The sequence below is a fragment of the Ambystoma mexicanum genome, chromosome 4q, assembly GCF_040938575.1.
Source record: "Ambystoma mexicanum isolate Mex_15411 chromosome 4q, UKY_AmexF1_1, whole genome shotgun sequence".
Taxonomy (NCBI): Eukaryota; Metazoa; Chordata; class Amphibia; order Caudata; family Ambystomatidae; genus Ambystoma; species Ambystoma mexicanum.
In genome coordinates, this window is record NC_090928.1 from 801,522,377 (window position 1) to 801,547,804 (window position 25,428).

Here is a 25,428-nt window from a genome sequence, read left to right on the forward strand (position 1 = left end):
ATACCAAAGCCTAACGATTCACAGAGTTGTTGTGTAAAGTATAACACGGGTGTTGGGAAAGGGATAAAGCTTATAGTACTGATAACGCGAGAATGACTGCAGCCCGTGTAAGACACCATTGGCCTTGAAAACTCAATGAAAGGGCTTGATAGAGCCCACCTAGTGCTGAACTAACGATTGCTGCTAATGTACAAAGGAAGGCGAAAAAGTATTACTGAGAGTACTTGTGCGTCATACAGTGGGACATGTTTAAGTGTTATGAACAAGAATGCAAATTTACAATCACATATGAACGTATTGCTTCTATGCTCCTGAGTACATAACCCAACCTGATGCTACCTCATGTGTTATCAGTCTGTTGCCGTATGTAATTACTAAAATGTATTCAACTAATGTTATGTGATATATGTGACACTGCCAGACTCTCTTAGTCGCATATGAGGTAGTACATGATTGTATAAGCAATAGAAATGTGTAATCATCCTAATATTACTAGTTTTATTAACTGTCCCCTCGTATGGTATAGTGTGCAGCCCAGGCACAGAGAATTGCGCATAACCACAAGGCCATCTCCCCCTCCTCCCGCCAAGGCCCACCAGGGCTTGCTGGTGCGCGGGCAGCACAGCCTCACCTCCCCTCATTCTGCTGGATCCGCTTAAAGTATTCTCCTCCCCTATGTCCGAGGCTGCCATGGTCGGTGTTAGGCAGAAACCTGTGCAGTTCCCTTGGGGACCACTGCAAAAGATGTAGGACTACAGGTGTTGGCAGTAAACCCACTTGGTAGCAGACTGTACCACCCAGATTTACTTGGTAGCTGTGGCTGAGCAGTCAGACTTCCCTCAAGAAGAGTTAGGCAGTATGTAAAGTATACACAATAGGCACTCAGACACAATAGCACAAGCAAACACTGACCAGAGCTTTGGTATCAAGGTATATAATTATTTATTTAAAGACACACTTGTTGAAACACTCCAGCACTATTATTGTAAATCACTTCAAACACAGTTACTATTAATCTATATACATCCCTTATTCCTTATCAGACAAGTCTTAGTTAACACCACTTATTTCCAGACAGAGGTGAGTGCTTAACTATAGATGGCACTCCAATAGGTTAACGAAAAAGGGAGGGAAAAAGACAGAATGTAGGAAAATACACCACACTAATACTTAGGAACTCTTAAGCAAGGCAGGAAAGTCAAAAGTTACTTGTGAGCCAAAGTCCGTAGGCCGGGCCCACTCTTGGAGAGAGCAGGGCACAAATGCACCAAAGATCACACAATGACAACAGGCTTAAAAAGTCTTGCAGGGAGTTCAGAATGGTTTTAGTTAGGCTCAGTAAAGTTTAGCCAGGGTGTCCCAGGCTAACCCAGGTTTGAAAGCCGGGGGCTAAATCTACCCCGTACAGTCGGTTGCAAGGGAAGCCAGGCGGAACACAGTACCTTATGTGGAAAGGATCCTCCAGCGGGGGCAGTTGTTCCTGGCTGAGCATGCAAGTCACGGCGTCCTCCAGAGGAAGAGAAGATCTCGACGTGGAGGAAAGATGAAGGTCGTTGCACTGCCAGAGAAGAAACCAGTCGCAGAGTTTTCCGGTTAAAGGTACCACCCTTTCTTTCGCGGTTGTGGTAAAACGTGGTATCCCGGTTGCCGGGGTGCTTAGCACGGGCAAGGCAGCCATGAGATGCTCCAGGAAGTGAAAAAAGGAAGGCAGACTGGTTATCCCCAACAGTCGAAGGAAGAAGACTCTCCGGATTGGAGATCTCCTCTGTCGTTGGGAAGTGGTGAGACGGTTCAGCAGGGCTCCACCGGTGGTGTCGTCATTGCAGGTTGGCTCAGCTTCTCCCTCTTTGGATTCTTAGATCCTGTGGCGACTTCTGAAGAACCAGTCCCCAAGACCCTGCTTTTATGCAGCAAAACCCCATTCATCAGTCCTAGCTGTCACTCAAACATGCTAAGTGGTGAGCCGGGCGGCTCACCACTGGGCCAACCAGAGAAGAGTGCGACTTGGGTTGCCAAGGCAACGCAGTCCAGGGTGCCTAAATCCCCCTCCACCCCTTCTCAGTACCCCAGACAGAGTGGCACCACTTGGAGGGCTTCTGTGGAGAAGCCCGCCAAAAAGGTGGAACAAAGGGCTCGAATTGGGTTGGGGTCACAGAAGCGAACACAAACGCCATTTTGGCACAGAGTTTCGGCAAAATATACCAACCGGCGATTTTATATTAATTTAATAAACCGGCGGTATGTTCGAGTTTATATTAAAAAGTGGTATCCTCGAACAATGGGAAATCCCATAGGGATATATTCGCGGTCGAATATAAAAAGTAGTTTCCACTGCCACCAGCCAAAACTCGATCAGGGGGGACGAAGACGTGCCCCCTCGAATAACAGACCCCGGGGCAATCGAATTGCCCCAACCAGTACGTCCACAATATGATGGTTTGTACTGGTCTGTTCAGAATTTGTGACTAGTAAAGTCAATGGTGACTTTACTTGCCCTGGGAGACAGTAGTCAGTCCCAGGGTATGGAGTCTATGTTTGGGGGTCACTATGACGCCCCTGTGTTACTGCACTGAGGGTGCTGTGTAACATACATCACAAAAACACCTGAAGCCCTATGGAGTAAAAGACCCCATAGCCCATAGAACACATATAGAGTCAAAGAAACACACTCAAATCATGTCCAAGAGTGAGGGTTAAAGAGTCTCACTCTTGGCAGGAGAAAAAAATAAACCCCAAAAATCCAGCAAAGCTGCTGGGGGACTCACTAGGTTTGGGAAATTAGCCTTTACAGAGAATTCTCCCTAACAGTCGGCCAAATTAATTATTTACAACCTGGTCCTAAACCCCACCGCCTCAAGGGGCCAGAGGCGCACCCTTGCTGATCCTGTAGTACTCCAGCCCACCCCAAGTTAATGGGCCTTGGAGAATAGATTTTCAACCCTGGACTAACATATCATAAAGTAATTCCTCACCACATCTAGCAGGACAGAACGACAAGGCAGCTCACCTTGTGCCCTCAGCCTAGACACCCAGGCTTATGACACCCAGTCAAGAGGTCAAAATTAACAGTGCACTGATGTATTGACGAAGCTTCCCATTGCATGTTGTTTCTCCGGTCTCCTATTACTTCCAGAGTAACATATTATAGGATTTACAGGACAACTGGAATCATCTAAAGGATGAGTGTTTGTGTGGGTGTGTGGCCACAAGGGCAGAATGTTAGTGCAGCCATCAATCAATGACACTGACCGCGCCTGGCCTGGCAGCTCCACCCCGATGAGCCCAGCTGACCCATCCACCCCACGTTGGCACCACGCGGATGTCCACCAATCCTGGAGCGGCACATCACTGCCTCACCTATAGTTGACGCCACCCAATCCCTGAGACTATGTGCCTCCTATAGCATGTAGGACTTGTGACGTGGTTTTGTAATAAATAAGATTGTCTTTGCTATTGTCAGACAGAGCGCTCTCGGAGCTTGCAGAGTCCTTTGCATGCCCTATTTGATTAGTTAAAAACCCTTTACAGTCACCCGCACTTGGTCTTGGTCTCATTCCCTCCTGGGGTGTGTCCTTTATTGCCTCTCATTGCGAGGAGGGTACTGCCTGTTGGGGACACTTGCTTTCAACACTCAGATATTCTGAGTTGTGATAAATCATACGCATGATGTCTTGGGGGCCGGTAACAGTTACGGGGGACTGTATTAAGGGTTCATGTATTTGCGCCCAGGGAGCATGCAAAAGTAGCTGTTTCTGGATGTATTTGCTTCACGTGGCGGCGTGTCGGGCACATTCCAGCCACAACTTGCATATACAGTTACTTTGCACAAACAATTCCATGAATACGCAGAACACACATTGCAGGATTTCTGCACTCTATTCCATGAATCGGGCACATAGTCTTAGATTGATACCCTTTTTGTTGTCTTTTCTGGGATGCTTTTTGCCTCCCTTCCATCCCATTGTTCTATTGAAGGTTTCCAACAAGGTAAGCCACCTGCATTTTGTGGTGCAATATCAACAAATTCAGGTATTCTCCATAAATTGTAAACATTAAGCTATTCTTCACCCAAGTTCACATTTTCTAATTAATTAAAATTAAATGGTCTGTGGGAACAAACACATGGCTCAGATACAAAATGGCATTTTTAATATCACATCAACTAGATTCAACCTTATTATCTAGCTTGGGAGAAGATTGGATCAACTTCTCTACCTCTAGAATTCAGAGCTTTCAAAACCGTACTGTCAGGCCCCTTTTTGCCAGGCGCCAGTTTGTTGAGCATCAGTATCCAATAATTGTAGCCAGCCAACACAATAATTAAATACCCCCAATTTTCCTAGAACACCAGTAGATCTGAAAGTAAAACAGAACTCATAATCCTCTAAGTGTTTCAGTGTTGCAGCAAGGTTCAGGATACAAGTCTCGAAGTGCGATCTTGATCAATGCTAAGTTATCCATCATACATCTGTCTTGATAGTTCTGTTCCTGGAACCCGCAAACAAACCATAATTTCTCTATCATCAATCTCCCAATCACATAGCTATTTGGACCTATATGATTGCACTTTTGCTTTCTTGTTGCATCATAACCACAATATGTGTTTACAATGTCTCTCATTGCCTATCAGAATTTAAAGGTTCCTTCTGTAGAATATATGGTATGTCCTTTTTCATTCAAATTACATTTAAGGATCATCCATACAAAGAATAAAGATATGAAGATATGAAATATACCTTTGGACTTTTACCCATTGTTTTCCAATTGTACTTCAATAGAAAAACCATGATTAAGTCTGACCTCTCAATGACTCTCTCTCAATTGTGGCATCATATTTAAACAATCCAAAGTGTTGATGTAATTCTAGTAGTCACAGTGCTCTAAACTAAAGATTCACAAGAAGATCAAGAATAAACATTTTGTAATTGGGAATGTAGATATTGTATTTACCAATTAATTTTTGTGTGAAATTCTTTGATTCTCAAATGTCAGAGATCACTGAGCATAATGTCATAGTCAGCTCTATTAATCCTCATCATATTCTCCATGTCCTTTAGTGGTTGCCCCACAATATTATCTGCATATTGGAGATGGGGATTAGCCCTACCCATATCTTGTACCACCAAATCTGGGCCCATCCTTCTAGATCTGCTGTTACAGGTTTAATTTTGTAAGAGTGTACTTATAGTGTCGACTACACATTTACTCTGAACAAGAACTATATTCCCCAAAGCGTCTTATATGACATAGGCCTTTGCCTACTATGTTCCCTTTACCTTTACTTTTGTCTTAGCTCATTTAGACTATTACTTGCAAAAATAAAATAATTGTCTTGACGTGGATCTTGTCTGTGCAGTTTTCCAATTTTTCTTTGTAACATCATTTTCCAATTTACTGTAATTCATTTTGAAATGTATTTCATGTTATGTATGCATTACATATTACAGATACTTAAATAAATGAATACAATGAAAATGATCTGTACAATGTGGAAACAGCTTTAAAAGAGATCGCAATGCATAATGTCCATAATATTAACATATGCTCTTGCCTATAAGCAATTCAATTGGTTACATATCATTCAACCTTTCAACTAAATACTACGTTTCTAAAGCTTTATTCCTGATTTGCAGAACCGACGAGGCATCCATAGTGACACTGGTAAGAGGGACAGGAAGCATCAAGAGGAAGTGCTGATCAATCCTACATGGATAAAGAAAACAATAGGTCCATAAGACTGTGACAACTGTCTATGAGTTAACAAATTAAATGTACAAAGCAAATGGATTTGCCTAATGTCTTCCAGAGATGTTTTGCCAAAGGAACAGGTGCACTTGTGTTGTAATTTACCTTCCCATATATGCACCATTATGGGCCAATAATAATGGTCCATCCGTAGGCAGGTAAGTAAGATTCTCTGTTTTAACAGATGTATAAGGTCCAGAAAAAACGAAAGTCCCCCTATTGGATCAATTGGTATGAAGGAAATTTGTGTCACTCTTTCAAACTCACTAATATTGCACTCTCATGTCTGGGAGGATAACTAACTCAAGAGCAATGTGTTTGTCTAAGAAGCAAGGAAATGCAGAGCAACAAAGGTTTGAATCAGGTCCTGCCTTAGAGACTGGACTGTGTTAAAAAAAGATTAATTAAGACCAATGCTTTTTAACACATGCAGCTTTTTTGTCAATAAGTAACATTAATTAGGCATTGATAAACAGTGAGGTCAATTGAAATTTGATCAGTTTATGTCTCACATGCGAGAACCATGAAAAACATAGTTTCATCATACTTAAAATGGTCAGACAGTTTCAACTTAGTCATTACTGCAAGAGGATAAAACCAAAGAGAAATGCACATGGTGAGGTGCTAGATTCTCTATAATTACTCTAACACCGCTCTTCCTCATCCCAGTACCCAACATTTACCTATGAAGTCTAATTTACAAAATTCTCCCTCATATAACTTAACGCACATTAATGCATTCCTTCCTCCACTTCCCCCTTCCTCATACCATAACTAAAATCACATTATTTTACGTAATTCTCATATCCCTCTATCTCACACCACTATGCCAGTGGTGTACATCCTCTTCCTGTAGACATATTTTACTCCATACCCCCATTTAGTCACACATTCCTCTTCCACATGGCACTAACCAACGATAATCTATATTATTACTCCAACACCCCTCTTTCTCATCCCACTACCCAATGTTTACACTTACAATACTTGCTACCATGCCACTTAAGTAACACCAATGCATTCAGTGCTCCATTTTCCCACTTCCTCGTATTATTACAGAACTCACATGATTGTGCATAATCCTCACATCCCTCTTCCTCATACCACTGCACCAGAGGTGTACAACCTCTACTAGAATTTCACTTCATACATCACACTAACTATACATTCCTCCCCAAACTACTACATAACATTTTTTGTATGGGTAATATAGCTCTGTGGCAACACGCTTGTCTTGGAAGCATGATGACATAGAACAACACAGGTTCAAATCCCTGGTCCGCGCTTAGAAACCTCTTCCGTTAAGCGTGTTATAAATAACCAATTTTAATTATTAGTAATCCAACACCTATCTTCCTCATCCCAGTGCCAAACATCAATGCGCATTATCCATACATCACGCTTTCTTATCCCTGTACAATAACACACACTGAACCCTTCCACAACATTAAAATACACATTGTTTGTACTAACAAATATAAAACAATGCCTATTAAAATGTAGCTATGCAGAAAAGAAAAACAAGATCGAGCAGATAAAAAGAAAGGATCACTTACTCAGCCTCCACTAAAATAATGTATAGAAAGCGTACAAACAAGAGAACAAGTAACTGTGCTCTTGCAAAGTACAACAGTCACCACAAACAAATGTATTCGACCTCCTTCAAAAATGAAAAGTAATCAAATATGAAGTGCAGAAATTACAACTCAAAATGAACCTCAAACTTTAACCAGCAATATTGATGTAGCCACAGTAAAACATTCAAAGAAATAATTTTTGCAAAATATGTTCCAGCACAGTTCTTAACAATCTCATGAAAAAATCTGAAAAGCCACATTCTGCACTTTAAACCTAACAGTGAAAAATGACCCTTGAAGATCAGAATGACAGCGCTTTGGAACTAAAAAGAATTTTTTATATATATTACTTTGAAACAGAATGAAACCACTAACTATTAAAAAATCTTTTAAACATGTGCAATGTCAATATAGATACCTTTTCCAACTTCTGTGCAGGTGAATGGTTTCACACAGGTAGCAAAGAACCATATTCCAATGAAGAAGCATATAAACAACAACACAACAAACAAATCAAATTGTCACAGATAGTAAAGGAAGAGGCTAGATGTACTAGGAGACACCATTATAGCAAAAGAAAACTTACAATATTATATTATGTTGATTAATAGTGCACACTGCTACCACCCAGGGGCGGTCTCCAGGCACTCACACTGCTCTGCACGAAAATGGGGCAGGTGTGTTAGTAAGAATAGGATTATAGGATAGGTTTGGGACCAGAAGAAACTGGCATCTGTGTGCGTTGTCTTGTGTGAGAGTTGGTTGTGCGCCATGCCTTGTTGTAACCATAAGGGTAAGACTCAGTCCTTCAGTTGTGTGCTAGTGTTTATCTTGGGTGTGTGAATTGTGTATGGTTAGGGTGGAAGTATAATCATGTTCACTGGTTTGTTTTATTCATAGTTAGTTATATGCCTGAGAGAGTTGTGTTGGTGTGTATTTCAGTGGGTTTGTGTGTGGTTAGGCTGGGGTTTTATGGATTATGTGCACTGGTATGTTGAATCTGAGGTTAGGTATTGTGTCTCTGAAGTTTGTTGAGATGCTGTGTGTATGTGTATTTTGTCTAGCCCATAGTCATGTATAGTGGTTGTGAGTTGTGTTGGGGGAGCAGGAGTAGGGTCGATTGGCTAGTACATTGGTTAACCTCAACAGTACCTCCAAATTATGTTCATCCGGTTGCTGCTTAGCGGTACCCTCGAACACTTCCAGATGAGGCCCGCTGGCTGTCTCCGGCACCTCTCCAAGCTCAGCAGGCTACCTCCCCCCACTGGTTCCTCTGAGTGCAATAGATAGGCTGCACCCAATAGATCTCTAGTTGATCAGCAAGAATTATTCAGCATGATTGTGCTTAGACTTGTTCTAAGATTGATAGCTAAAGCTAAATTGAAGCATGGCTGGTCTTCACAAACCTTCAGTAAGTGACGTGTGACTGAACTACTCTAAATATCTGGAGTGACGCATGGTTAGTCTAGAATAATCTTCCCCAACAAACTTTCATCCAAGAGTTACTTATGACCACACAATTCATCCAGTGTACCTATGGACGTGCAGCTCAGTCAGCTAAGTGCACCAACAGTTGTTCAAATGTTTACGATAATCCATCAATCACTGCATCAAAAAAAGACAAAAATACAATCAAAATTGTAAAAACCATGGACTCCTGCACGGTGCGCATCCACATTGGACTATAAGGAGATTCATTAGCTTGCATTTACGGAACGGCATGTAAAAGCACATTCCATCATATTAAAATGTTAGCAATGCACCATTCCACAATGCAAAACCTTGTGAAATGAAAATGAAATTAAATTATATTTTATTTATATCGCGCTCATATAAAAGTGTTTCAGAGCATGACCAAGCAAAGGGAGGAGGACAGGGGAGAACAAAAACAATGATCTTACTAGGCCCAGTGACATTAAGAGTGCGCACGTGCATGGGAAAGGGGGGGAATTGCATGGAAGGGGGGATTACTAGTAGAATAAATATTAACATGTGCAATACATAAATAAATAAATAAAAACGCTAAACAATGGTAGTGCAGCTAGCAAGTGGCAAGTGCTAGGTTAGTGAAATAGTGTATATTTGATAGTGCAGAAGAAAAATGGGCAGTGGACTGTATGGGTAGAGATACAGACCCCAGTGCAAGTGGTGGCCTGGAGGCAGTGCAGGAGGGTGCTAGGTTGAGCAGGTACCTGGGCCTGAAGGACAGAGGGTGGCCAGGTGCAATGGTGCCGATAAAGAGAATAGATCAGCATGGGAGAAGAGGGGACCAGGCAGAGCCGAAGAGGAATGTCTTGAGGTGCCCCCGGGACCGGAGGAGGTTCTCTTTAAGAGTCAAGGTGGCAGGGAGGCTGTTCCAAAGGGAGGCCCCAGCCAAAGACATAGATATACCCCCAGCACGTTTCTTTGAAAAACGACTGACCCTGAGGGAGTTAGAAGTAGAGGAGCAAAGGGTTCAAGAGGGGAGGTATTTACATAGGGATAGTTGAAGATATTTTGCACCCAGGCCCCAGAAATCCTTGCAGACAATGCAGAGGGTTTTAAATGTAATCCTTGCATCCACTGGGAGCCAATGGAGGGATTTCAGAGCCGGAGAGATACAATCCCAGGGCTTGAGGCCAAGGACAAGTCTCACAGTCCTGTTCTGGATTAGTTGTAAAGGGCAGAGAGGGGAGGCAGGTAGATTTAGAAAGAGGCTGTTACAGTAGTCCAATCTGGGGATAACCAGAGATTGGGAGACAGTGAGCTTCTGAGGGAAGGAGAGGAAAGGCAGAGTACCTCTAAGGAGGTGCAGTAAGAAGTTAGATTTTTTAGAAATTTCAGAGATGTGTGAGGAGAAGGACAATGTAAAGTCAAATTTGACCCGAGGTTCTTAGCTTTGCAGGTGGGGGTAGAGGAGGGCCAATGGGGGCCGGCTAGAGAGTGAGGGGAAAGGATGGTAAAGGTGTACCAATGAGTAGGATATCAGTCTTGTTGGAATTTAGACAAAGATCATTGGCAGCACACCAATTTTGAATGATGACATTACATCCAAATAGAAGTACAGGAACAACCAAATAAAACGCGGAGTGGTTTCAATCCCTAATAAACTCAGCCTTTTGGCACTTATACGACTAAATTGGCTCTTTATATTTGGATTTGAGCGCGGAATGTGAGGAGCCCCGCACAGATATTTAACTTGTTATAGGTGACATTGAGAAGTCACCTACCTTTACTCACCACTGCAGCACATTTCACTACATTGATTGATCATCTATATTGCAGAGTGGTTTGCGCACACCCAGTATAAGCCTTTTTCTCACATACCAGTCTTACATTTATTTACACATTCATTTGTAAAACAGTTCACTAAGTAAAACAGCAGAAAAATTACAATCTTAATATACTACACAACACCCAATCATTTCTGGACAAGTTGAGCTCAAAATGAAGTGTGAGCAAAATGGCACTCCAGCAATTTAAAAAGGGAGAGAAAGACAAGGTTATACACAATTAAGCAGCACCAACAAGTAAGTAGGCAGGGCAATCTAGAAAAGGCTTGCTACAATGAGGATTCAAATCAATAGGCCTGGGCCAATGTTAATGGTTCAGAGTCTATGCAGAGCAACACACAGTTCAGATTAGTTTACGGTTAAGTCTTTGCCAAAAGTTCAAAACGAAGTTGGTCGGAAGAAAAGGGTTTTAATGGAGTAGAGAAGGACAAGCCCTCGGATTGGTGAAAGATTTGTAACACTTTCACTGCGGTCGGATGGAACGAACAACCGGGTTTGAACAGTACCTTATAAGAAGATGAATGCTGTAGCTGAGGCAGAGGTTCCTGGCAAATCCTGCAGGCGCACGGTTCCTGAAGTGACTGTCGTACTGACACGAAGGAGGAAGACTGGAGGGTCCTGCACTGCCCAGGGAAAAAACCAGCAGCAGACCAAAGCAACAAATAAAAGGTGTGCTCCTGGCTATCCGGTTCACTGCAGCTGTGCACAGCAAATTCGACCAGGGGAGGGAGGCCTTGCTTGGTGTTAGGCAAACTGGTTGGTCCCACCAGCTCAAGGGAAGTCTTCTCTGTCATTGAAGTTTGGAGATTTGGACCCACAGTAGGGCTTCACCGGGAGGTTTAGTCGTGGTAGTGGTCCTCTTGTTTCAGATTCTCTTACTGTTCTCTCGATCCAGTGGCGACTCTGCCTTCCTGGTCCCAGAGACCTGCTTTTTGTGCAGTTTTCCGCCATTCACACAGCGTGTCTGTCAATCACACCGCAGGGTAGCTGTCCTGGCAGGACAGCCGCCTAACCAATCAAACCAGAGTGCGACTTGTGTCTCCAAGGAGCCCCTGTGCAGGGGGCCTAAAACTCCTCCTTCACGTCTACCTAGACTCTCAGGCACCTAAGGAGGGCTTCTGTGCAGCAGCCTGCCAAAGGACGGCGAACAAAGGAACCAAACCTGGTTTGGCACGCAGAGTAAAACACGAGAAAGACCTTTACAAAAACAAATGGTGAATAAACCCAGCCGGAACCAAATACAAGTAAATGGGGTCCAGCAGATTTAGTTTTGAGGCTACCAAGATAGCCTAAAACAGTACCAAGTCTATTTAAATAAACCACGGTAGGAAAAGTATGGTAGATACCACTGCCACCAGCCAAATCTTAAGGAAAGGTGAACAAAATAATGTTTCATGAGACACAAACAAAAAGGGATAACTATTAACCCTTTCCAGTATTCTATGTTAGATAGTTTGTACTGGGTCTGTGAATTTAAAAAGACTTATAAAGTCAATGGCAACTTTCCATGTTATGAGAGACAGTAGTCAGTCCCAGAATATGAAGTTTAAAGTGGGAAGTATGAAAAAGGCAACCCTGTGTCACTGCACTAAGGGTGCTGTGTAACACACAGTAAAAAGATGATGCCTATGGAGAAGGTGACGCTCCATACTCTATGAACACATTAATGTTAAACACACACAGCAAAACACATGTAAGAGTGAGAAAAAAAGACACATACTCTTACCAGGTGAAAGAAAGAAATCCTAGAAATCCAGCAAAGCTGCTGAGGGACTCACTAGGTAAGGGAAATTAGCCATTCTGGAGAATTCTCCCTAACAGGTAGTTTGTCAATAATAGCCCTATACCAGCTGCACCTCTATCGCCCCCATTAGTGTGCTAGTGCAGCTGAGTCACAGCAGGAGCATCTCTCTCCATCTCACCTGAACATAAAGCTATTACTGCTATGCACACCTGTCTTGATTCTTTACTCTCGGGTGACAAACTTAATTAAATATCTGATCCCACCTTCCCCACTGATTACTTTTTGTGCTACGGAGTTGCAAACAAAAATGTAATCTTTTGGCAAATAAGTAAAAAAGATAGAAAGATAACATCCTCTGTCTCCATAGCGTAATCCTGTTTGGGACATGTGCTAATTACATCATTTAATGGGACACACGTTACAGGCCAGGCCCGCTTGTGTAACCTTTGGTATCCTTGGCTTCCCGCTGTACAATGCAGATCTCGCTTAAAATTATTTGTATGGTCTTAAGTGCTACAGTTCCTCAATTTGTCATATTGGATGGATAAGGGCCATGTGGGAGTTGTATGGTTCATGGGCAACTCCCACTCCATGTGTTGTTCTATATTTGATCGCATACATTGAAGAAGAGCTCACTCCTTAAGGATTAAACTATCTACTAAAACTCAAAGGCCTTCATTAGTAAGTTAGTTGGATAGCAGAAAGCAATGTCTGCATCAGTGCTGAATGCCACCTTCCAGAAAATATACCCTACCATTCTCCTACTTAAACATCGTACACTCTGGGCTTATACACTCAACATATCCTGATTGCAACCAGGAGGATTCCATTGTTTCAATATATGTCTCCATTAGTTTCCTTTCCATTAATCTCCATGGTTTTATGAATATTCTCTTACAGACTCGCAATAGATAGATACAGCACAAGGATAGTGATGTGACAATAGTGTCACAGATGAATTAGAAAACACTTTGAGCCTCAAGAAAAGTTCAAGGTTTTTTATTCAATTGTTGTGGACCCAAGGATGTCCTATCCCTCTCATCATGTACGACCTCTTCCCTATCCCAGGGGTCCTTGTCCATAGGTTAGTGCTAACATTTGTTACACCCTCAGTTTGCTAAAATATAAATCTGTTGTAGAAAAATCATATATTTGGGAGTGAAAATAAACAAGAACACAAACGGAAGTGCCCAAGTGGACTGGCTGAGAAACAAACTTAAAAACCTTACTAATCAAGGAATTGCCATCCACAGGCGGTATGGGGCCTTCTCCATTATACCAGACCTGACCTATGGAGCAAACACACTGTCATGACTTGCCCCTGGAAGTGCTGGCAGAGGTGGAGGTTATCGTAACATGGAGTCCTGATCTCCATGTTACGGTCTAGTCTTTTTTTTTTTCTAACGTGGCTGTGTTCACTTAAGGCTAGGCGGAGCTATTCGTCCTTGCTCTGTATCGTCTTTTTGACCTAACGCTGCTCGCGCCTGTTGTTATTCAGTGTTGCCAGCTACTTGTATCTTGTTCACCCGGTATCGCTCCATTCATATTACCATTCCTGTTTGCGGCACATCTCGGGTGAGTTCTATTCTTTCAGGTTACTTTTGGGGCTTTCTGCCTGTTAGTTTCCCTATTTCACTTACCTTATCGGCTTCCTCCTATCTGTTTTCCGCTTCGCTCCTTGCAGTGGTTCTTTGTTTACTCCGTGCTTGCAACCTTTGCTGCTTCTGTTAGCACTATATCTATCTTCCAGGGTTTTTTTATGCCAAGGAGGCTTTTTCCGTGATTTTGCAGGCGCTTGCTACTTGGGGGTCCCCTGAACCTAGAACCTCATGAGGTCAGGTTGGCCTCCGAGGGAGCTCGCCCCTACCTTCATCAAAAGAAGGAAGAAGACGGAACAGAGGAGGATCCGACGAAAGAAGGAATCTGAGACACAGGAGAGTTTGGTTGAAGATCCAGGTGAGGAGGAGTGCTGGAATGGAGCTCATCAGCCTGACAGTATACAACGCCAAGAAGATAAGATGGCATACCTGGAGCAATTTTAGGAACTGTACAATGACATACAAGGATTAAGGGTGTAGGTATAAGCTCTTCACACAGAGAATCCCAACCTTCACCAACAGGTGGCTGCATGGGATGAAGGAAGAGGTGATCTCCCAGCCATGCCATTTCCATTTGGCAATTATGACAGTAGTCCTAAACAGATTAATGAATTGCTTTATGCCTGTTCTGTACATTTTTCATTTAGACCAAAGACTTTCGATACTGGTCGTTCTAAGGTTGGATTCTTGATTTCAAACTTGGTTGGGAGAGCATTAGCCTGGGCCACTCCATTAGTTACAAACTCAGATCCATCCGTAAATGATTACGACCAGTTTGTTCAGAATTTCAAAGCTCGCTTTGAACGTCCTGAGGTACTGTATTCCACATATGAAGCCATGCTCGACATCAAACAAGGATTGCAGGATATTCAGTCTTATGTAACGCAGTTCCAGAGACTATCTTTAAGTGCAGGATGGACAAACACGGCTCAACAACATTTTTTTGCAGAGGCCTACAAGAAGAGATTAAAGATAAGCTTGCCCAGGTTACTCGACCTAATACTTTTCAGGAACTGGTTATGTTGGCTCTACAGATCGAATTCAGATTGGCAGAGAGACGTCACGAGAAGAAGAGAGGTAGAGGTTATACCCCTTTGTTTAGCCAAGCACCGGTCGCTAAGGAGCGAATGGCAACGGAGGAACCAATGCAGATTGGAGCAGCACGAGGCCCCTTAACTTCTGATTAAAGGAAGAGACATCGAGAGCTCAATCTTTGTATGTATTGCGGATCTTCTAATCGTGTTTTGATGAATTGTCCTGATGTATCCCCATAACGCCAGGGAAATGCTGCACCCTGTATTTACACAAGGGAATCAATGGGGAAGGCAGTCCAAGTCCTTGCAAAAGCACCAGACCTGAAGATCAAGGAGACAACCTCTTGATGGTTTTTCAGATATCTTTTTCCTCATCTCCAGGTACCGTTCTACAGGTTCTCGCCATGCTGGATTGTGGAGCCGCTGGCAATTTCATTGATGTAACCTGGGGTAAGGAGAACAACATATATCTCCAGCAGAGGGAAAGAGCCATACCGGTTGAAGGAGTTGATGGTAGACCGCTCTCCTCAGGACCCATAGTGATGGAAAACGGCCCAGTTCAGATATCAATGGGAAGCCACAAAAATCACTTACTTTTGATGTTATCAGGACCGTACATTTCCCTGTTATACTGGGAATATCCTGGTTAAGGTTACACAACCCTTATATTGACTGGGGTGCCAACAGACTAAGTTTTGATTCCGACTATTGTTGCACGAGCTGTATCAAGGACTCTGTAGCCGAGATCCAGACGGAAGGTTCTCTCACCTTGCCCGTACCCATTGTTTCATCTGATCCGGTTCACTACCAACACTTTGCTAGTCTGTTTGAAGAGGTTGTACCCAGACTCCTCCCACCTCACCGGCCTGACGATTGTAGCATTGACCTTAAGACTGATGCATCGCTTCCCTTTGGCAGAATGTATCCACTCTCACTTCCGGAAAGACAAGTCCTTATAGAATACCTTGATGGTAATTTGAAGAATGGACTCATAAGGTAACCTAAATCCTCATGGGGGCATCCTTGTTTTTTGTTTCCAAAAAGGGCTCTTCCGAACTACGTCCTTGCATAGATTACAGGGGTCTTAATGATATTACTATACATGATAGATACCATATGCCACTAATCCGAGACATTCTTGAGGCTGTCCAAGGCGCTAGAGTTTTCACCAAGCTGGAATTAAGGGGTGCATATCACCTATTGAGAATCCAGAGGGGTGATGAGTGGAAGACAGCATTTCGGACACCGTTGGGGTTGGTGGTATACCGAGTGATGCCCTTTGGTTTGGTCAATGCCCCGGCGCTGTTCCAGAGGTTCATAGATAAGATTGTTTCTGACCTACTTTATGTCTCGGTAGTGGTCTATCTTGATGACATTTTGGTCTTTTCATCTACCCTGGGTGAACACCGTATTCATGTCTCCAACATTCTCCAGCATCTCAAGGACAATCAATTATTTGTCAAACCTGAAAAGTGTATTTTTGAAGCATCAGAGGTTTCATATTTGGGGTTTATTCTATCTTCTAGTGGAGTGAGAATGGACCCGGAGAAGGTCAAGGCAGTACTACGGTGGCCAGAACCATCCTTCGTGAAGGAGGTGCAACGGTTCTTAGGACTAGCAACTTTCTACCGCCGTTTCATTTCCAATTTTTCTGATGTTGTATTGCCAATCACCTCCCTTCTCAAAAAGGGAGTAACCTTTTAATGGAGCACTGAGGCTCAGGTTGCCTTCTCACTAGTTATGTACATTTTTACAACAGCACCCATTCTTATCCAACCTTTCTTTCTCGAGACTGATGCGTCAGAAGGGGCAATTGGGGCAGTCTGTTACAGGAGTACCAGAATAATGTTGAACACCCGGTGGCCTATTAATCTCACACCCTTTCCTCTAGTGAAAAGAACTACTCCATCCCAGAGAGAGAGTTATTGGCTATCAGACAAGCGTGTCAGGAATGGAGGCATCTTCTTCAGGGAGTCTCTCACCCGTTCATTGTCTGCACTGATCATCAGAACCTCAAGGTTCGACAACAGATGGAATGCCGTAATTCTAGGCACGCTAGATAGGCTTACTATTTTTCTACATTTGACTTTCATAGTATATATATATACCAGGATCACAGAAAACCGTTGCTGATGCCCTTTCGCGCAGTTGGATGGAGAATCTTGGTTTCTATCCCAGTACAGAGTTTTTGCTACCCAAGAGGAAGTTCTTGTCAGTGGTTAACACCTTCCTTAAGGAGGTAGAGGCAGACATGAGAACTTGCAAACCTATTGATAATAGGTGTTACAATCTCATTCACAAAGGTCAGTTTCTATTTAACGGGGCTTCACTATACCTACCATCCAAGTCCTTACAGACCAAGGCCGTACAGTTCTGTCATGACCTGCCCTTAGCAGGACATACGGGTCAGAAGGCGAACTTAGAGCTTATCCTGAGAAACGTTTGGTGGCCTTCAATTCATCAAGATGTCCAGACATATGTGACTTCTTGTCCTGTGTGTGCGGCCAGCTAAACATGTAGACAAAAGCCTCTGGGGCTTCTTCAACAGGCAGAGTCGCCCTCCAGACCTTGGGAGCATGTGTCCATGGACCTTGTGGTGGATCTGCCTCTCTCCAGCAAGAAGACCACTATATTGGTAACTGTCGACTCATACACCAAGTTAGCTCACTTTTCGGCCTTAGCCGGGTTACCTTCGGCTTCTGAAACTGCTGAAGTGTTTCTCAAGGATGAAGTAAGATTACATGGTATACCCCAAACTATTGTGACAGACGGAGGGAGCCAATTTACCTCGAAGTTCTGGTCATCCTTAGGTGAGAAGTTGGGCATTCAGAGGGCCCTTTCTTCAGGGTACCACCCTCATACAAATGGTCAGACGGAACTTCTGAATACCAACCTTGAGCAGTATCTCCACTGTTTCTGCAATCGGGAGCAAGATAACTGGTCCGAATTAATACCCATGGCGGAGTTTGCTTACAATAACATCTACCACGCAGCCATTAAGATGAGCCCATTTCGATGTACCTATGGTTATAATCTTCATCATCTTCCCAAGATTGGACACTCACATCCAAGACTCCAGCAGTAGACAGCCTAATCTCTGAACTAAGTCAAGTACACAAGGATGCTCTAAGAGCTTTGGAAGAAAGCCGTAAGAGCTACAAGCGGTACGCTGATAAGAAGAGAAGTGCCAACCCTCAATGGCAGCCAGGTATGCAGTTCTGGCTGTCAACACGATACTTACCACGCGGGACTCATCAGGGCAAGTTTTCTCCCAGGTACATTGGTCCATATCGTAACTTATCCAAGATCAACCCGGTAGCTTTTAGATTGCAGCTACTTCATCATCTAAGAAGAATTCATCCTGTGTTCCACTCCTCTCTGCTCAAGCCATATGTTGTGGATCCTGTGTGTAGAAGAATCCAGAAGACTGCCTCAACTGTACCGGTAGAGCTGGAGGAATATGAGGTCTCCTGACTGGTGGATTCCCGGTACCGAAGCAGTATTCTACAGTATATGGATCAATGGAAGGGTTTTCCCAAATCTGAGAGAACATGGGAACCAAGATCACATATACATGCTCCCAGATTGGTGCAATGCTTTCACAAATTGTACCCGGGAGAATCCGGAGGAGCAATGTATAGAAGGGGGCATACTGTCTTGACTCGCCCTTGGAAGTGCTGGCAGAGGTGGAGGTTCTCGTAACATGGAGTCCTGATCTCCATGTTACGGTCTAGTCTTTTTTTTCCTAACGTGGCTGTGTTCACTTAAGGCTAGGCGGAGCTATTCCTCCTTGTGTTGTATCGTCTTTTTTACCTAACCCTGCTCTCGCCTGTTGTTATTCAGTGTTGCCAGCTACTTGTATCTTGTTCACCCCGTATCGCTCCATTCATACTACCTTTCCTGTTTGCCGCACTTTCGGGTGAGTTCTATTCTTTCATGTTACTTTTGGGGCTTTCTGCCTGCCAGTTTCCCTATTTCACTTACCTTATCGGCTTCCTCCTATCTGTTTTCCATTTCGCTCCTCACAGCAGTTCTTTGTTTCCTCCCTGCTTGTAACCTTCGCTGCTTTTCAGTTTACTTTCTTTTTAAGGCATCTGCCGTACCCTACCTGCTCGTTCACTTGCTACAATGTCAGCCCCGTTTCCACTTAAATCTACTTGCTATCCTTCTTTTCTATATTGTACTCCTTTTTGTCTTCTGCTCCATACATTGTAATCTTTTCTCTTTTCCTTTCAGATACTCTTTTCCTTTCTTATTTCCTCCTTTTACTCCTCTTCTCAGTAGGGTTCCAGTTCTGGTTTTCCTTCTGCTTCACAGTGAGTTCTGGTTCTGTGTTAGTCTTCCTATTTCTTGGGAGCCTGTCTCTTGCTTGCTTTCAGTAAACTTTCCTGTACTGGCTTGTATCATATACCTTCTTGGAGATAGTATTCTTTTGGAATCATTGCTGCCTACTTAAACCAACTTCCAGTTGGAGAACATTTCTTCGCATCTATGCCTGTACCTTAAGACACCTCACAGACTTATGTGTGCCATCATAGAGACTGCACAGCTTAGCATCCTTCAGACCATTTGAAACAGCTATACATTGCCACAAGAAGAACAGACTTGTCAGCACTACATCTTCTAAGGTTTTTTTTATGCCAAGGAGGCTTTTTCCCTGATTTATCCGAGCTTGCTCCTTGGGGGTCCCCTGAACCTGGAACCTCATCAGGTCAGGGTGGCCTCCAAGGGAACTTGCCCCTACCTTCATCAAAAGAAGGAAAGAAGGCCTTCAGAACAGAGGAGAAACCGATGAAAGAAGGAATCCGAGACACAGGAGAGTTTGGTTGAAGATCCAGGTGAGGAGGAGTGCTGGAAGGGAGCTCATCAGCCTGACACACGCTTCTTAACTTAAGGAGAACGGTGTGGCCAGTGATGGAGGGGTATTTTTGGTGTAGCATACTAAGACTCCCTAAATCCTCCCTATAGTTTGCATCCACCATGAATTACATCTGTCATTGAGGTCCTCCATTGTCCTGTGGAAGGTTATCTCTTTATATCGGAAATACTGATACTGAGAACTTGGGAAAGGTCAAATGATAGACTCTTGAACCTTTGGTTTGATAAGATGTATGAGACACTGGCCAAATGTGAGGTGAATATTGATTTGCTGAAGGAAAACCCCCTTAAAGTCAAGGAGACCCTAGAGGGGGCAGATTCGCTCAATACTAGTACAATACTGCAAGAACAATTGACACCCTGGCTTTTAGATGGTGGGTAGAAAAAAAGGGGCTGAATGATCTGCCTCTCTACATTTTCAAATTCCCCTCAGTTTTCTAGAGGGATCTGTGATAAGTTCACTTCTACGTACATCTTGAATAACACATGTTGGTAAACAAAATAATCACTGGATTTAATTAGATGGAACCAGCGTGCTTCAGTGAGTATCCACCTAATGACTCTCCCCTCACCGGAGGCAAAGCCATGGTAGAGGTGAGTTTCCAGGGAAACCCTCTTGGGAAAGAAAAACCTGTGTTGTGATGCGAAGGGATTCACTTCTCCTGAATAATGAAAGGAGGTGGCATTCTTGTGAGTTGTCCAGGAGTGGGAATGCAGGAGCTGTGAAGAATAAAGGGGAGACGTGAGGGAGATTGCAGTGGAGGCGTCTAACGTTCCCCTATAGAGAGTGTGATAATAATTGATGCTTAGGAGTTCACTGAGAGAGATGTTGGGTTCCCTTTGGTTTACGCTAGAGTATTCCAGTAAAGAGTCTTGCCTCTTTGAGGGGACAAGGTAAGTAGTGAGTAAGAGAGGGAATAAAGAGAGCCTCGTGATGAAAAGAGTGAAGCTGCACCTACCGGGGGAGGTTTGAGTGAACCACTGACCAGTGGTTGCGGTTGCTGGGATACAGGCAAGCCGGGAGTCTTGGAGTTCCTGGAAGGATGGAAAGAGACTGGAAGGACAAAGGCTGATTCTAAGTAAGAGGAAAGAGAGAAAGGCACAGTGAGTTTGGGAGATGACAGTGAAGAGTGACATGGTAATCGGGATGTTTGAAATAGGTAACAGTAGATGTGCCAAATGGGGCGGAGTTACCGCTGTCCTGAAACGGGACTCAGTTCCTATGGAACTGCAGAGAGCATCACAGGGTTAGGAGTGAGATTCTAGGATGAGAGAGAGAAAGATAAGCAAAACTCTTTCTACCTATTCCGTGTTCAGGGAACACGGAATAGGTAGACCTAAGACAAACTTACAGACCATAGCTGCATAAGGAGTAGCGACACGAATCTGCATTGGCGGGGACTGAAGATAAACATCCGCCGATGCCAGGGGGGGGAGCCAAACCCACTGGGCTTTTGGGGAAGACTGCAATGTACACTAAGTGCGTTCCGCCATGTTAGGTGAGAAGCAACAGTGCGCACCAAATCACTTCCATCAGCCCCAGAGAGACCAACCATACCCCCGAGGCATGACATGATCTCCTCCTGGGATGCCACTTTAATGTTATGCCCACACATGAGGTACAGATTAGAAAACATCAGATTGGGGTGGAAAGTAGTTTTTGCAAATTCTGTGGAAATAGCATCCAGCTGAAACGCTTTTTCACATTGTAATGGAGTGCCAGGAACTTACTGAACTTGGAGCCCAACATATGGGAGAACATCTGGTGAGGATAAGATCATTATCTGTGGATGAATGTTGGTACTGGATACTAATGGGGCAAAGTTAAGCCAGGTTTTGGGAATGCTCAAATTTGTGGATTCAACAATTGGCCAGAAAGCTAACGCTATGTCTATCTGTAAATTGGACAATATAGAGGTGTGAACCCCCATGCAGTCTGTTGAAATACGTGGAACTCTGTTGATGCCATCTGCCCTCTGTTTTGTTCTTGGATTTTTTGTTGGAATAGAAAGAATAGGCTGTAGGAACCTAAAACCTATGTAGGATTTGGAGGAGATAGAGGAGGGTGTGGGGGGAGGAGAAAAGTCAAATCTTGAATGGAAGGTACTTTTCTCACTCCTTCTGCTTCCTCTTCTTCTAATTGGATAAAATGTAATTTGAGGTTTGTGGGATTTTTAAAACTGTTAAAGGTTTCTGTTGTTACTTTGTTGTACTAGTTTGAAACTAATAAAACATAAAACCTTTTATTAAAAAAAAGAAAAAATCTAAATATGCTGAAGTGTCTTACCTAAAGGGTCGGGCTTGAGCTCTCTCTCTGTGAAAATATACATTTATGATCACCAGTTCTCTGTCTTTTTCTCTGTTATTATGTTACACAACAGTTTTGCCATGGTCCACAAACAGCAACTCAAATGGCCTGTGTGTGTGTTTTAAGGTGCAGGTTCTGCTCTCAGGCTAGGAAATAACTGCAGTCCAAATAGCATGCACAAATACAATCTGGTGATGACCCTTCCCCCTGAGCTCAAGCCAAGGATAGAAAAGAAAACATGTTCAGCCTCCCCCTGCATGTCTATTTGTATTTAACTATGTTACTCACCAAGCCTTTGCTGTTCACTCTGTCAGTGAGTTACCTTTCAAGGACCCTATGTTATTTACATGTCATGCTAACGCCGATAGAAAGATGTATGTAAGGACCAAAAGATTATGTAAAGACAGTGAGCCTCCGTAAAACATGTGTTATTGCCTCTCTCTGCTCAAGTGCTTTGTTCATGCTAAATAAATCTATCTATGTGACTGTTATTCTGTGAAATGTTCTCATTCTTGGTTTATATTCCAGGCGGAAAGGACCTTTTAGGAGGGGCTTACATCCGTTCTCCAATATGTAACTATTGACATGAACTCCCTCAGGGACTTCTCAACTGTACCTACACTAACTCCACTTCTACAGAAGGTAGGAAATATTAATGCTCTGCCTAAGTCCAAACTTCTCACTCTCTCCTTGCCCTTGTACTCTATCGCCATCTCCTTCCTTATTCCTCCTTAGTCCCTCAGATATTTACTCTGCCTTTCCTCCACCATCACCCTTTGATGATACCACTCTTTCTCACCCTACAACTCCCAATTCTTCTACTACCACTCCTCCTCCTACCACCATTCATCTTCCTAATACTAACACTCCTCTTCCTACTACCATCTATCACCTTTCTCTTACTACCACTCTGATCATCCCTCCTACTATAGTTCTGCCCTCCTACTACTACTCACCATTCCTACTACCACTCACCATTCCTACTACCTACTACCACTCTCCCTTGGACTCCTCCTGATACTACTATGATCACTCTTAGTCCTACTACTATCACTCAAACTCCCCTTGTTTGACCATGCACCAACCTTCTCACACTTTACACTGTCCTTTCTACACATCTGTGTCACACCCACACACACACACTTCAGTGCCACTATCTCTCCTTCACAAATACCTCACCTGCCCTCCACAAGCCACCGCTCTGTACTTCTTCTTGATGGTCTGGTTGTCGACTTCTACTTCTGAACTCACCTGGTAAACCTGCAACTTTCAAAGGGGGCTAAAGCCCCTCCCCACTGACTCTGTTCCTGTTCGCTGACCAATGACGGGTCACAGAATTCAATGGAAGCTTGTGTGAGAACGGCAGAGCTGCAGGTGAGCCTCTAGTGGAGGAATAATACAGGCTGTCCAAGGCAGCATAGGTGGCATTAAGGAAATTATTTCTATGATGTCTCAATAGTGTATACGGTATTTATGTTTGTAGTACAATTGAGGATAGTGCTCATTAAATTCTTGTACACTTTTTACACAGTGAACCATTGTATCCTTATTAAACAGTTACATGATACTTTTAGCATCATGGACCAGGCAATGGGCTGGCTGATCTGTTTTTCTCTCTAACTGCGCTTCCCAGGTGCAACAGGGCTGTTTGTACTCCACCACTTCAATGTGTACTTCCTCCGTCTGGCTCACCTGATGTCTTTCTTCTTTTCTCCATTCCAGAGTTCTGCTAATGACACACAGCTTTCCTTAAACTTCCCTGAACTAATTTGTTGTCCTCATTTGTTATCCCTGATTGTGTGACCATCATTGAGGCATTTTGCGTGGCTAACAATATCTTTCTGAATGCCAGTAAGACGGAGATCTTTCTTATTATGAGACATGTACCCCGTTTCTCCCATACCCTGTGGCTGCTGTCTTTGGGCCATCTACTCTTACCATTCTGTGAGGACAAAAACCTTGGGGTTATCTTTAAATCTTTTCTCTTTTTTACTCCTTACATTTTGGGGCTTGTAAAGAAAGCCTATGGTTTGAGCTTGACCTCCTTACAGGTATTGTACAATTCCTTACCTTGGTTTTTGGTCAATATTCGAATAAAAAATAAACGAAGTAAGGAATAAAAAGTGAGTAAGGCATTCTGATGGGGCATTTTTCCTGATACTGCAGCTGCTTTCTTGAGAAAAGCATGTTGTGCAGAAGCACACGTTTTTTGGTCTGCATTAACTATCTGTGCTCCTTACTCTGCTTGACTTTTTCACTGCTTTGCCAGTTTTTGCAGTGGCCATTTACTCACTCCAAGATAGCGTCCTTTGTCTTCATGTTTTCTCTGGTGCCTGTCCCTGGCTACTGACCATTGGCGAACCTGGTACTCATATTTCCATTGGTTGGTCCGGGAGGCGAGTGCCGGCCCTTGTTTCAAAGGCCCATTTCTAAGGCCCCTGTCTGCTCCCTGTCCACTTACCTGGACGCTACATGATGCTACTACAACAGCCTGACCCTCCCTGGGGCTGTCAACTCCCTCAGCTATGAAAATGGACTTCCAAGACTCTCTTACTTCCCTCGCTATTAGTTAGTTTTCCTCCTTCTGCCTACCCTTTTCGATTTCATTCATTGTCCTTCACTCTACCTTCTTCAGGTTTACAACCAGACTTTCCTTCATGCTCTCGTCTAAGCACTCACCTAAAATCCTACCTCATCTATTTTAATCATTGGTGCCTTAGCAATTGCCTTGCAAATCAAATCTGGGTGTGTTTGGGAAAGTCACATTTGGGTGTGTTAAATTTTGGGTGTGTTTGGGAAAGTCAAATTTGGGTGTGTTTGGGAAAGACCAATGTTGGGTGTTTTTGGGAAAGTCAAATTTGGTTGTGTTTCTATAAATCAAAATTGGCTGTGTTCTTTTTCTCACCTTACTTCGGCCCTCAATTGTAGATTGTGTTGTGACTGCTGCATACCTCTGATCTTGTAAATTTCTCCTACTGTCTCCTCTCTCTACCTGCCCAGGGCATTATGTGTTTATCCTCTCTATTACAACTGTTTCTCTATCAACTTTCCTTCCCTTCGCACTAAGTCTGGTAAGAAGAAATTCTAAAAGGATATCTTGGCTTGCAACCCTGGTCTCCCCATCGCTGATATCTATTCCAGCGCCTCTGCCAGACAAACCCTCAATGACAGCCTCTTTTTTATTTCCTCACCAGATCTCTGGACCCCTCATATGATCTCTGTGCTCTGTCCTGTCTCCTCCTCTCCCATAATGTCTATCTAAATGGTACTGT